Source organism: Microtus oregoni, unplaced genomic scaffold, assembly GCF_018167655.1.
Source record: "Microtus oregoni isolate MIOR12 unplaced genomic scaffold, Mior012 000080F_ref0000499, whole genome shotgun sequence".
NCBI classification, from domain to species: domain Eukaryota; kingdom Metazoa; phylum Chordata; class Mammalia; order Rodentia; family Cricetidae; genus Microtus; species Microtus oregoni.
Window position 1 is genome coordinate 3,009,460 of NW_024544538.1, and position 13,606 is coordinate 3,023,065.

Below are 13,606 nucleotides of genomic sequence, written 5' to 3' on the forward strand. Positions count from 1 at the left end.
ACTTTCGGGGAGAAATTCTTGCTATGTAATCCAGGATATTGGCAAATTCATGGACATCCTCTTGTTTTAGTCTCTTTAATTCTAGGATTACTGGTGTGACTCACCCAAGCTAGCTGAATCAGATGCCCTCATACAAATATTATCAGTATAATTCCACATTGTTTTTAGTGGTGCTGAAAATTAGACCTGGAGTGTTACAATCCAAGCATCTGAACACTTTCAAACACTGGGCTGTATCCAATACTGGTCAGATCCTTTTGAGAAGCAAATAATCAAATGGCCATTGAAAGCATAAAACTCTTATCAACATCACCAATTGGCAGGGAATTGCAAATTAAAGCACCTAGAGGGCCTGAAGAGATGGCACAGTGGTTAAGAGTACTTGCTGCTCTTGCAGTGGACCAGAGTTTGACTCCCAGAACCTATGTAACTTGTTTTATAACTGCCTGTAACTTCAGTTCTAGGATATCCAATGCCCTCTTCTGGGTTTTGTAGGTATCTCCTCTCACAATGCATACCAGCACATACATACACATAATCAAACAAATTATTCAGAAAGCTATTGTGGGCATCTGTCATCATAACACATACCAACATATACATACAATAATTAAACAAATTATCCAATTATCCAGAAAGCTATTGTCAAAAGGCAGATAACAACTAGTGTTCATGACTATGCAAAGCAACAGGGACCTCCATGAACTCCTAGTAGGACAGGTATACATTTATATGATCACTCGGGCAAACTGCTGAATGCTGTACTTAACCTAACATAGCTTAGCCACCCACTAATTTCTCTCTTGATTAGATGCAAGAGAAAATGTGAACATGAATGTACCAAAGGCACATAAAGGAATGCTCCTAACCTTGCTTCTATTAGCCAAGAATTGGAAGCAACACAAATACTCATCAAGCTTTTAATGAATAAATAATTTGTACACAATGGATCGCTATGCAATCACTTGGAAGAATCTTATAAATGTAATGACACATAAAGGAGATTGGATAGAAAAATAAATGGATATTCTATAGTTCCATTTACTCAAAGTTTGGAAATGTAAGAGAAGCAGACAGTGAAAGAAGCCATGGTAGTGTTTTGTTCTGTGGGCAGAGAGCTGTGGAGAGAAGTACAAAGCACTAGGGTGCCATGATGTTTTATTTCATGATATTCTATTTCTTGATCTTAATGATAAGTACATGGATGTATGTTGACTTTGAGAAAATTCAGTGAGCAGTATACTTAATCTGTGTTTCCCTATAAATATCCTGAATTCCAAATCTTATATATGTCATAAAGAAAACAATAGCAATGCACACACATATATGCAAATATATGAAATCATGGGAACTGGGGTTGAAACAGGGATGTTTTTTATAGTTCTGCCTGGCCTAGTACTTACTCTGTACTTTATGCTGGCCTTAAACTCAGTTCAATTTGCCTTGCCTCGGCCTCTTAAGTGATAACTAGAGGCATGTGTCATTACTTCAAGTACAGATTTTTTTGTATTAAAATTTAAGGATTGAAAAATATTTTATTGCATTTAATTTATTTATTCTCTCTCTCATGTGTGTCATAGTATGAGTATGGAGGTCAGAGTACAACTTTTGGGAGTTGGTTCTTTCCTTCTGCAGTGTGGGTGGCAGAGCTTGAACTCAGGTCATCGGGCTTGTCAGCAGCCACTACCTGATGGCCCCTGACAGATATGTTTTAAAGATAGCTTCTGTTTATTTAAAACGGATGCCTACCCAGAAAACTCTTAAAATATTCACTTAATAAATTGTTAACTTTTGGTAGGTAAGATTCTCGGTAATTTTGATTTGCTGCTTTTACCTGTTGAGTGTAAGAGTAGTGTGAAAAGAAATGCTTGAAAATTCTGAACTAATATTATAGATTCCTACAGGAAGCCTAGAACCTGGACTGATTGAAATCAGGCCAGCAAGCTAGGCTAACGGCAGGGAAATAGCTCAGGTTTTCCTCGGGTTGTCATTGTTTAATCAATCATCAGAAATTTCTGGGTATTTTTGATCTCTGCAGGAGCCAAAGGTTCAGTATATGGTTTGTCCTCTGCCAATACAACATGATTTTTTTTTCTTTTTCTGTAGCACTGTTGCAAAGAAATGGAGGCTTAGGGAAGCTGGGTCAGGAACAGAAAGTCCTCATTTTATTTTTAAAGTCCTCAAGAGTACTTAGATGTAGTGCCATTATACAAGAGAATAAAAACAGGACGGCTGAATAATATAGTGGATATTTATAACAAGGATTGCCACTACAAAAATAGTGTACTGCTGAATCTGATGTTGTTCTCTCTTTTTCTTAAGATTCTTAACTGCCCACTTTGTGGTTGAACTTTGGATGATAAATACATTGTAATTTGAAGAGGAGAGACATAAGCTTAAACTCTGATAGTTAAATTTATATGGATTTTTCTCAGTGGTCCCCAAAAGGTCAACATTTTGGCCTCATAATTGTATGTTTTGTCACAAGCCAATTCAACCACACATGAATCAAACAGGTCGAACATGATTTTGCTGGCTAAAGGCCAGCTAGACTCAGCTATGCTGTCTTTTACCTCACAAGATTTGAATAATCCTTGTAGTGGTTCCAAAGTGGCTGGGGCTTTCTACTTCCGGGTACACCAGAGTTTACGAAGTACTGGTTCTCGGGGCTGTACCATCGGAGACTTATGCTGTCTACCTAACCTCAGTTGTTGATGTGCAAATTAAAAATTCAGGTAACCCTTTCCCTGATGCAAGCTTGAAAGTTAATTCCATTTGGACAGGGGGTGATTGTTAAAAAGGATACCAAGGAAAGCTCTTGTTTCTGTGCCTTGCCTCATATAAATAGACTTCGTGTCCTGATTAGTTTTTCCAAATCAAGACATCGAGGTGAGAAAACATAGTTAAACAGACTTTTTTGTTGTTGCTGTTGTTGACATGACTGGAGATATTTGACATGATTTGTACTTTAGAAACAGTTTTGTATGGAATCCTCACAACAATCTGGTAAAACAAGTACCATGTCCTTGTTCTCGTTTTACATACGAGAAAGCTGAGAAGCAGATTGCTTAAGTAATTGGTCTACAGTAAGGGTGCCGAGATTCCCACGAAGACTCACACTATTACAGAAAGTGAATTTGTGACTATTCCAATATAGTTCAGATATATTTATTATCTAATAACAGAGATATACTATGTATGTATGTATGTATGTATGTATGTATGTATGTATGTATGTACGTTTTCGTAAGAAAAGGTCTGTCTATTTGGCCCAATCTTCCCTTAAACTCTTGATCTTCCTGACTCAGCCTATAGAGTTCTGGGATTACAGGCATGTCTAAGCACACAAGGAGAATTGAATTTTTTTTTAAGAAAGCAATTTCATATCTATTTACAGAAGAAGAAATTGAGGACTAGAAAATTGTCTTAATTGAATATTCTTACACAAAGGAATACAGGCAAAGGAAATAGCAAATAATCTGTTTATTGATATAGTAAGAGGAACTCCCAATTGATTTAACTTAAAGGCAAGTCAGTCATATCAGTATGCACTAGAGTTAAATATCTCACTTTAGTTTGTAAGATGCAACCCTTCTTTCTTTACCCTACCCACTTGAACCCTTCTGCTTGAATTATGGATTTCATTCTTTGCTGTCATTTTTTTCTCTTCCTATTCTCCTCTTTTGTTCGACAGGGTCTCACTATAGAATTCTGGCTTTCCTTGAACTCACTGTCTAGACCAGGTGGACCTTGAACTCACAGAGATCTGCCTGCTTTTGACTCTCCAGTGCTGGGATTAAAAGTGTGTGCCATCATGACAGGCTACTTTCTCTCTCTTTAACCCCAGTCTCAAACTTTAAATGAAGAGCAGATGCTGCTCCACCCTAGCCTCTTAACCTTTTCTTCTCAAGTCATTAATTTTCTTCTTTACCCTTACTTCTGCCCTCATGCCCAATTTCAAGGAAATCCAGGGCAATACCTCATCATAAACATTGAAGACTCTGTAGTAGGAGCAGTGGGCTGCATTCCCATCTGGCTCCCACATGGTTAGCTTTATACCCAAAATAATTACATGGAAGTATTTAAAAGAATTTAAAAGAATTGTATTCTTTTAAACACTGCCTGGCCCATTAGTTTCAGCCTCTTATTGGCTAATTCTCACATCTTGCTTTAACCCATATTTAGTAATCTGTGTATCACCACTTGGTGACATACCCGGAAAGATCTGCATCCATCTCAGAGAGGAGAGCTATAGCGTCTGCCTCATTGCCTTCTTCCCAGAATTCTGTTCTGTCTACTCTGCCTACCTAATTTTCTGTCCTATCAAAGGGCCAAGGCAGTTTCTTTATTAACCAATGAAAGTAACACATAGACAGATGAACCTCCTCCATCAAGACTCCGGGAAATTTTAAAGTCCATTGTCTCCTTCCTCTGGACATGTTTGCAAATGTATAGAAAAAATTTCAATGCTTACAACTTGATGGTAATATTGTATGATTGGTATCTTTTGAGAAGGAACCAGAAATGTAGCTGAATATCCTATGAATCCCTATCATAGAATAACCAGGGGTGGTGTTAAAACATTCTGAGGGACTAAAATACAGCATCATTAATAAGGTTCTATATTGCATACTGGAACTTTGCTGAAAGTGAAACACACACACACACACACACACACACACACTGAGAGAGAGAGAGAGAGATGTGTTAGTTTTCCTGTGGAGTAATAAAATACCACAGATGGTGTAATTTTGCTTTATTTAATTTTTATTATAATTATTTGGATCAGGTATTCCATAATGAACAGAAATCTGTAATTTGTTAGTTCACTGCTATGGAGGTTGTAACATCCAAGATTAAGGGGTGTCAAAATCTTGTGAGAGTCTTATTGATGGATCAGACATGTTGGAAGAAGAGGACAGAGGACTAAATTAATCTTTTGAAGAATTTAGTCCCACAAGAATGTCATTAATTAATTTATGAGGTCTGTGACTTCCTGATTCAACTTCTTCTTAAAGGTCTCACTTAATTGCGTTGGAGATTATGTTCCCTACATGTAAACTTTGGAAGCCATATTGAAACCATTGTATTCAACCATGACATTCTACTGCTGGATCTCTGTCACCTGCAGTTCTTATCCAAAGGTCAATTCACTGAAAAAAAAATCCTGAGAGAATTTTTTGAATGGAATTATCCTGACCTAATGACCACTTTAATTTTAATCTGTTAACATCAATAGTAAGGGGATTAAGTTTCTAATGCATGAATTTTGAAGGGCATATTAAAAGTAGCATTATGTGAGGTGCTGAATTTGTTAACTTGTGAAGTAATCATTTTACAGTGTTATACACTTCAAATTGTGTGCCTTTTTTTCATCATATCTCAATAAAACTGAAAATTATTTTAAGCAATTAATTGAAAGGAAAAGGACCCAAATATCAATAATGTCAGTATTGAAATAGTTCTTGGAGGGATAATTATGAATTACATGACAATAGTTTTATATGAACTTCTCTGGGACAACATCAGTTCTGTAACTAGGCTGCTATCTTGTACATTCCAAAAGCATTAGTGCACCTAAGATGCCTCCTGTGAACAAAAAGAGCTGTCTCAAAGACTGTTTCACAAGCATTTATAGGGTTCTCAGACAAGTAGTTAGTAATAATTTATTCAAATAAACAAGAAGCAAACAGCTGAAGAGCAAACCACTCCTTACAAGGAAGGGGGAGGAGGAATGGAGATACTCTGTAAGGAGGTGAATCATGTATTACATTAGTTGTGACCTCAACTTTACTACACTGTGCCCTGACATACAGATAGACAAATTCTTCCTACAGATACTTATGAGTGTAGATGGAAGTTTCTCTCCCACCCAGTCCTGCAGCCATTCAGTCCCAAAGAAGTACACAGAGGCTTATCTTAATTATAAACTGTTTGTACTATTAGCTTATTACTAACCAGCCCTTATAGCTTAAATTAACCCATACTTCTTGTCTGTTTAGCCATATGTCTTGGTACCTTTTCTCAGCATGATATTCTCATCTTGCTTCCTCTACATCTGGCTGGTGACTCACTCTGCCTTTCCTCTTCCCAGAATTCTCTTAGTCTGGTAGCCCTGCCTATACTTCCTGACTGGCTACTGGCCAATCACTGTTTTATTAAACTAAAACGGATGACAAATCTTTACAGTGTACAAGAGCATCATCCCACAGCATACAAGAACTCTTTAGATATCAGTGATTTGCAGCAAAGATATTTGGAGAAATATTCTTATTTAATGCTATAAAATAAGAAAGTGTATATCTAATGATAGACCTAATATAAAACATGGATGTTGGAGCCACTGGATACAAGTCATCCTATCCTTTCTAGAACAGCTTTAACGTGTTTTGAATATGTGGACTGGGTCATTAGGTGTCTAGACTGCCAATGTGCTTAGTTCATCTTTAGACTATTTCTAGAGTATTACTGGTTCAGGGGGGAAAGGTTTTGACTGAATATCAAACAAAACATACTATGATATGTTGGAAGAGAAGTGCAAATTTTCGATCATAGGATATAATATCTGTTTTACTTCTTTTATTATAAAATAGATCTGACTGTCCTGAAACTCACTCTGTAGACCAGGCTGACCTTGAATTCACAAAGATCCACCTTTCTGTGCCTTCTTAGTGCTAGGATCAAAGGGATCTTCACCATGCCCTTCTTTCTGCTTTAACTTACCTTTTCTATACAGCAGTCAAAAGAGTTTTTTTGTTTTTTGTTTTTGGTATGGCTTGTCTTACCTGAATCTTAGCAGGGGCTCTGCAATTTTTATTGGAGTAGAGTTACTTGGCTTCTATAAGAATCTGTTGCCCCATCAACTAATGAGTATACTGAGAATCCTTGGGGAGATTAAATAGGATTATGCATGTGAATTGAGAAGCCCTGCTCATTAGTATTTCTTACTACTCAAGCAAATTCACTTAATTTGCCAAACCTAATACACAGAACTTAGGCCATTAAACTTTTCATATTTTTTGGCAGTCTGTCTCTCATTCTTGTGATCACAATAGCCATTTGTAAAGATTTAAATAGGAAAATTTGGGCTGTAATTGTTAATGCCTTTTCCTAGAATTTATTGTGTGGGTGGAGTTGTCCAGTATGGTAACTAAGAGGCCTAAGGTAAAAATCTACTAATTAGAGTTTATGACCACAGCAAAAGCTTATTTTGTAAAAACATATAGAGAGAGCTGCAGAAAATCTTTATGGTCCTGAGTAGTAAATTGCATTAAGTATAGGATATCAACAAATTGATATAATTTGTTAAAACTTATAAATTTGAGATATGGTCAAGATTTAGTCAAACTGTATTGAAAATATTGTTTCATAGCTTTGGCCCATATGTGATGAATAGAAAATATTTGCTTTTCTGATAGTGGGAATTTCCAAAACTTGGGATGGTAATTGACCTTCATGTTTAAAACCTTAAAATAATCATGTACTTTGATAATTAGTTACATTTCTAAGAATGCATCGTGAAAAAAATAACCAATACTAATTTATAGAAAAGATACTGATCTATATATCAATGAGAAAATGAAAGAATTCTAGATTAGTAAAAATAAGTCAAATGAATTATGTCATACACATATAATTAAATTCTTCACACCCACTTTAAATAAATTAACATATCAAAAGCTTCAAACTAGGACTCTCAATCAGTCTAGATCTGTAATCTAAGATACTAAAAAGGCTGAAGCAAGAGAATCACAAGTTCAAGGTTAGCCTGGGCAACTTAGAAAGATCTTTTTCAAAAGAATAGGTAAAATGAAACTCTCGGGGCTATAAAACAGTGGTAGAGTTCTTGTCTAACATATACAAGGTTATAAATTCTATTCTAACAACTACAAAAAAGGCTCAAAGAATGATACTTGATGAAGCATAATAACCAGGCTAGCTTAATATGAAATAGTAAACTTTAATGAAGAAAATAGCTTACAACACCAGGGATCCAGCGATGAAACCAGAAGTACAAACAAACAAACAAACAAAAAAAAACAAAAAAAACAAAACAAACCAGTGGGGCTTATGCCCGCCAGATTTATAAGTAAACATTAGCCCGAGGTGAACACTCCCCCTTGGGCTGGGCTTCCCCCACAGATACTAAGTATAAAAATGATTACTAGGATATTTTTGCAATTATAAATTTTGTTATAAATATGCACGTATATACTAAACACTAGTGGGTATATATGGGTGAAGAAGTTACAGAAGGTTTTATTTTACTCTGAATTTTTATTTTATTAAAATAATAAAAAAAAAAAAACAACTACAAGAGTTAGTTCCAGAACAGGCTCTAAAACTACAGCAAAACCCTGTCTTGAAAAACCATTATATATAAACTTTAATAGTAGTAGCTAATATGCATACTATAGCCTATGAAGTTTTGGACTACTTTTGAGAACAGAGTCTCGGTCTTTAGCCTAGGTTGGTCAACTGTGGCATCAGACTCATAGAAATCTTCTGCCTTATCTAGGATTCCAGGCACGAGCTATCATATCGGCCTTGAAGTATTTAGTAAAACCAAGTTTATCTTTAGTACAGATGGATAGAATTGTTGGTCAATAGAAAAAGAAGAAGGTAAAAGTGTGTACTGTCTAGCCTTGGAGAAAAATCTAAAGAACAGCTTCTTGAAAGGACAAATTAACAAGCAAGCGGTGTCTCACTCAATTAAATAATAAGTGTGTATAGTATCAATTTATCTAATAAACATATATTTTATCTCCTGAACTTGCTACACTATAGTAGCTTCATGCTCCAACTAGCTGATACTATGTGTGAGCATAGTACAGGAGAGGGAAGCAAGGGTGAAAGAAAGGGCACAGTCCATAGTGCCCACGGTTCACTAAAGAACCACTCTCCCTTCAACTTTCCAGTCATTATCAGGCATGATGTCCACAGAAAGTTAGCCAGCAGAGAAGTGATCCTTTGAGGATGATCCCCCATCTCCTAATAATAATAATCACCAAGTTGAGAGAAACTACAGCAAATACTCAACACCCCTGGATACCAATTCCTTGAATACAGAACCTCAACTGGACAAAGCATAGAGTGTACAAGAGACTTCAGAGGACTCAGTCCTAAATGGGCTGTTTTCCTCAAGCCCCTCCCTTCAAGACTCAGGACTCTTGGCCTTCCCACAGGTCAGGGAACCCTGATTGCTCTTCGAGCAGATGAGGGAGGGGGACTTGATCTGGGGAGGGGGAGGGAAATGGGAAGCATTTGCGGGGACGAGGCAGAAATCCTTAATAAAGAAATAAATTTAAAAAAAGACTCAGGACTCTATGGGGAAGAAGAAAGAGAAAGAACAGCAGAGGTGGTGAATGACTCCAAGGAAACAGTACCTTCTAGACACAGCAGGACTGATTCAACTTATGACCTGAAGGAGAGACTGTGACAGTCTGCATATGTCCTGCATAGGTTCAAAACAGGAAAAATCCAAGCACTAAGAAGAGAAAGTAGACATAAAGTCCCTCCCCACAACCAAGAAGCTATTTGCAATTGGTATCTGCAGTGAAAGGGAAAATCAGTTTTCTTTTTTCCAGTGGAGTGTCACTGGGTGTTTATCCACATTCCAGAGCAGGCTCCAAGCTCAGGAGTAGCTGACCAACACAAAAGAGACTCTGTGTTTTGGGTCTTAAGCAAGCATGTGTGTGTGTGCATATGTGTGTGTGTGCACATACCTGTGTGTGTGTGTGTGTGTGTGTGTGTGTAATTTTTGTTTTGCTTTGTTATTTTTTCATTATTTTTTTTTTGTTTCTGTTTTTGGTTCTTTGAGAGAGGGAAAGACTATTAGTTGGGTGGTTAGGAATGTAAGGAGGACCCGGGAGGAGCTGTGGTAGCAGCTGTATGATCAAAATATATGATATGAAATCAAATTATAATACAATAGTAAGTTTCCAATCAACGTTATGGTGAGGAATTAGAAGATAGACTGGGTAGATTTTAGGGTATTCTGTTGCTTAGAACTGCACACATCACCCTCATTCTTCCTAGGGACATCAGAGAATTTGAACTTTTGTTTCTAATTGTTGCCTTTTCTTCTCCCCTGTGTTTACTTGCATAGATAACTCTACAGGGACAAAAACATTGAATATATAAAGAATTGCAAGACTATCCCAGGAATAGGCTTAAGAATATCTATGACTAGATCATAGGTGCCTACTTGTATATCCTTCCATTGCATATCATTATTGATTATTTCTATGTTATCTCTCACATTGTGCTTTTCCAGAACAAACAAGAATGTAAGATAAAATACAGGTTCAAAATTAAGTTATACAGTAAAGCTTTACATTTCAAACATATGTAAAATTGATAATCTAATCACCTGGAGAAAATTCATTCTTTGCAATTTTGCCATAATAGCTTCTAGGATTTTTTGTAATGTATCTCTTGTACATGTTCCTAATTTTCTTTTCCTTTATTTAATGTCATTTTTGACATAATCTGTTGTATCTATATAGGCCTATAACTTGGTATATAGCTGAGGATGACCCCAAACTTCTGTCCTACTGCCTCCACCTCTATGTCTGTTTCAAAAAATAAAGGGGGATTGAAATATAACCCAGTAGGTTATAAAGTTTCTCTTCTTTAATTTTTAAATAGTATTTAATTTTATATGTTTAACTTTTATATGTGTTTTGTCTGTATGTATGTCTGTGCACCACACACTAGTATGGTGCCAAAGGAAGCCAGAAGTGGGTGTTTTAACTGGAGTTACAGATGGTGATGAACTGCCACGTGCGTCCTGGGAATCTAACCCAGGTCCTTCAGCAGAGCAACAAGTGCTTAACTGCTGAGCCATCTCTCTAGTCCTACAGTTTCTCTTTACTTTGAGATATTCTCAGACAGAGTAAGGTATAGAATGAACACTGCATACAAAGTTGAGTTTGCAATAGTGCTGGATGGTTAGTGTTAAGGTTTTGATGTCCCGTTCAAAATTCATTTTGAAATTTCCTTGCCATTGTAATGTTATTGGGGGCGAGGATGACTAGCTCTGGAATGTTCCGCTCTCATGAATAGATTAATATTGTTATTATTGGGAGCAGAGTACTGATTAAAAAGATTAGTTCTGCCTGATTTCCTCTCTGTCTTATATAGACTTTCTTGTCTTCCAGCCGTTTTGGGATGAAGCAAATTCCAGGGCCATACTTCTGAACTTCTCAACCACCAGAACTCACAAGCTAAACAAAATACTATTTGGACTACAGTTGATCTAGTTTGTGATATTCTGTTTTAGTTGAAGAAAATGAACAGAGATGGTAACTTAGAAAATTTGCAGCAGATTCTTTTTCTAGATAAGAATTTTAAAGGTCACTTTTTAGCCACAGGGTAAAATATGAATTTAATCATCTATTCTCAAGTTCAGCAAAATACAAATTTTCTGAGATTTTCTTCAAGGCAATGGGGGGTACATCAGCCAATAAAACAAAGTCCCTAGTCAGACTAACTCTATGACAGTATCAGAACCATTTCTGTTATCTCTAACCCTATCCAAAAAATTTTAGGTCTCTTTTGACTGACATTGTGTTATTTCATAAAAATCCATGCCTGATTATAGTGATGTCTCCAGTGTTTTCTGTCCGAGCTTTTTCTAAGTCTCCTGTGAAGTTCTAAGTATTTTATTCATTTGAACATTTAAATATGTATGATTATTCAGTGTCTTACTTGATATCTTCATATTTCCCTGGAAGGACTACAAGTTCCTTATAGATAAAGCACCTGATATAATGAGTATCTCAGAACCTTGCATTAGTACATAATGAAATTCTGTGTGAAGTTTTTATCTTCCTGTTTTGATGAACCCTGTCCTAGGAGACCTTACCACAAAAGTTCAGAAAGCCTTCATGGTAGTCCATTTACAAGAGTAAGAGAGAATTCCTGGAGGCAAAAAGTCCCACAGAGACAAGAAACCTGTGTTAATTTTTGGCATTGCTACTCGGTAGAAGGGACTTAAAATATTTATTTTATTTTAAATGACGTGTATATGTGTGTCTGAGTGTAGGTATGTGTACGTGTGAGTGAAGGTGTTCTAGGAATGCAAAAGAGACTGCTGGATTCCCTTGAGGCTGGAGTTGTGCAACCTCACTTGGGGGCAAGGGACCAAACTCTGGTCCTCAGGAAAAACAGCAAGTAATCTCAACTATTAAGTAATCCATCTAGCACTTGAGAGAGGACTTTTGAAATCACAATACCTCGTAGAATGCTAGACTCTTTGGGCTTTAGATTCTCTCTATGCTGAACGGAGACACTGACCACTTTACTATTTCATGGGGTTATTAGGAAGATCATGTGAGAATTTATATGGTAAAATGTGTTATAGTTCCCCCCTTGCTTCTTAAAGAATTTCAAGCCAAGCAAGGGCAAAGGGGGCTGCAAGATAACTGTTTCCTGGATAAAAGGAGATAGTAACGTGGTTTTAACTACTGCTTATCTTGGTGAACCTTTTTGTTCTCATCTATGGCTAATAAAAAAAACCAAAGGAAATTATGATGAGAGAATATAGAATGGAGGTGTTGGTAGAACGGCCAGAACTCGAGTTTGGCATCAAAAGCATGCACATGGATTACCAAAGGGAGCCAGAGAATTCTGAGTCTTCTGACAAATAATGGAAACCAAGAGGTTTGCCAATTGATGAAAGTGTTCTCAGCAGCCAGAGGGTCTTTGGAAGGCTATAAGAAGAGGAAACTGAAAGAAACTTCAAAGAGTCCACAAAATTTTCAAACACAAGTTTGTTTTGAGGTGTATCTCTAGCCCAATAGGTTGAAATTTGATGTCCTAGTATAATGCAGCAGAAGTTACATGCTTACACAGCTCCAAAAACTTGCCTGCAACAATGGTTTGAATATTTTTCATGTAGTAGACATTAATGACCAGCCAATCGTAGCCACTGATTTGGTGACAGTTGAGCGCGGGTTGTACCAATAACTCTTCAGAGGAGAAAGGGACTCTCAAAAGATAAGCAAGAAATCAAAGAGTAATTTGTATTCCTTAACTTTGCTGAGCTCCTTGAAGTGAAGTGTGGTAGTACCAGAAGCATAGTAAGACAAACAGTGAACCACATCCATTTAAAATTTAGCTTTGCATTAGACTATTTTACATTAAAATTAACATCACCACCACCACCATCATCATCATCATCATCATCATCATCATCATCATCATCATCATCATTATGTGTGTGTGTGTGTAATGTTAGTATATGTGTTTAGATGAAATGACAGTCTCTGGGAGTTAGTTCTCTATTTCCACCATTGACCAGGGATTGAACTTAGTCCCCTCAAACTTGAGTAGCAGGTGCCTCTATCCTATGGCCTGAATATATATTTTAAAATAAGTTATTTTAAAAATAATAGACTAAACTTTTTCTGTTTTTTTTTTTTCTTAAACCTTTTTTTGTTGTTGACACACTGTCTCAGCTACTAAGGAAACTGAAAGGGTTGCAAGTGCAAGTCCAGTTTGGGCTATATAACAAACTTGAGGCCATTCTGGGCAACATAGTGAGACCTTGTCTCAAACTAAAGTAATAAAAAGAGTTGAGGGTTTAGCTCAGCAGTGCATT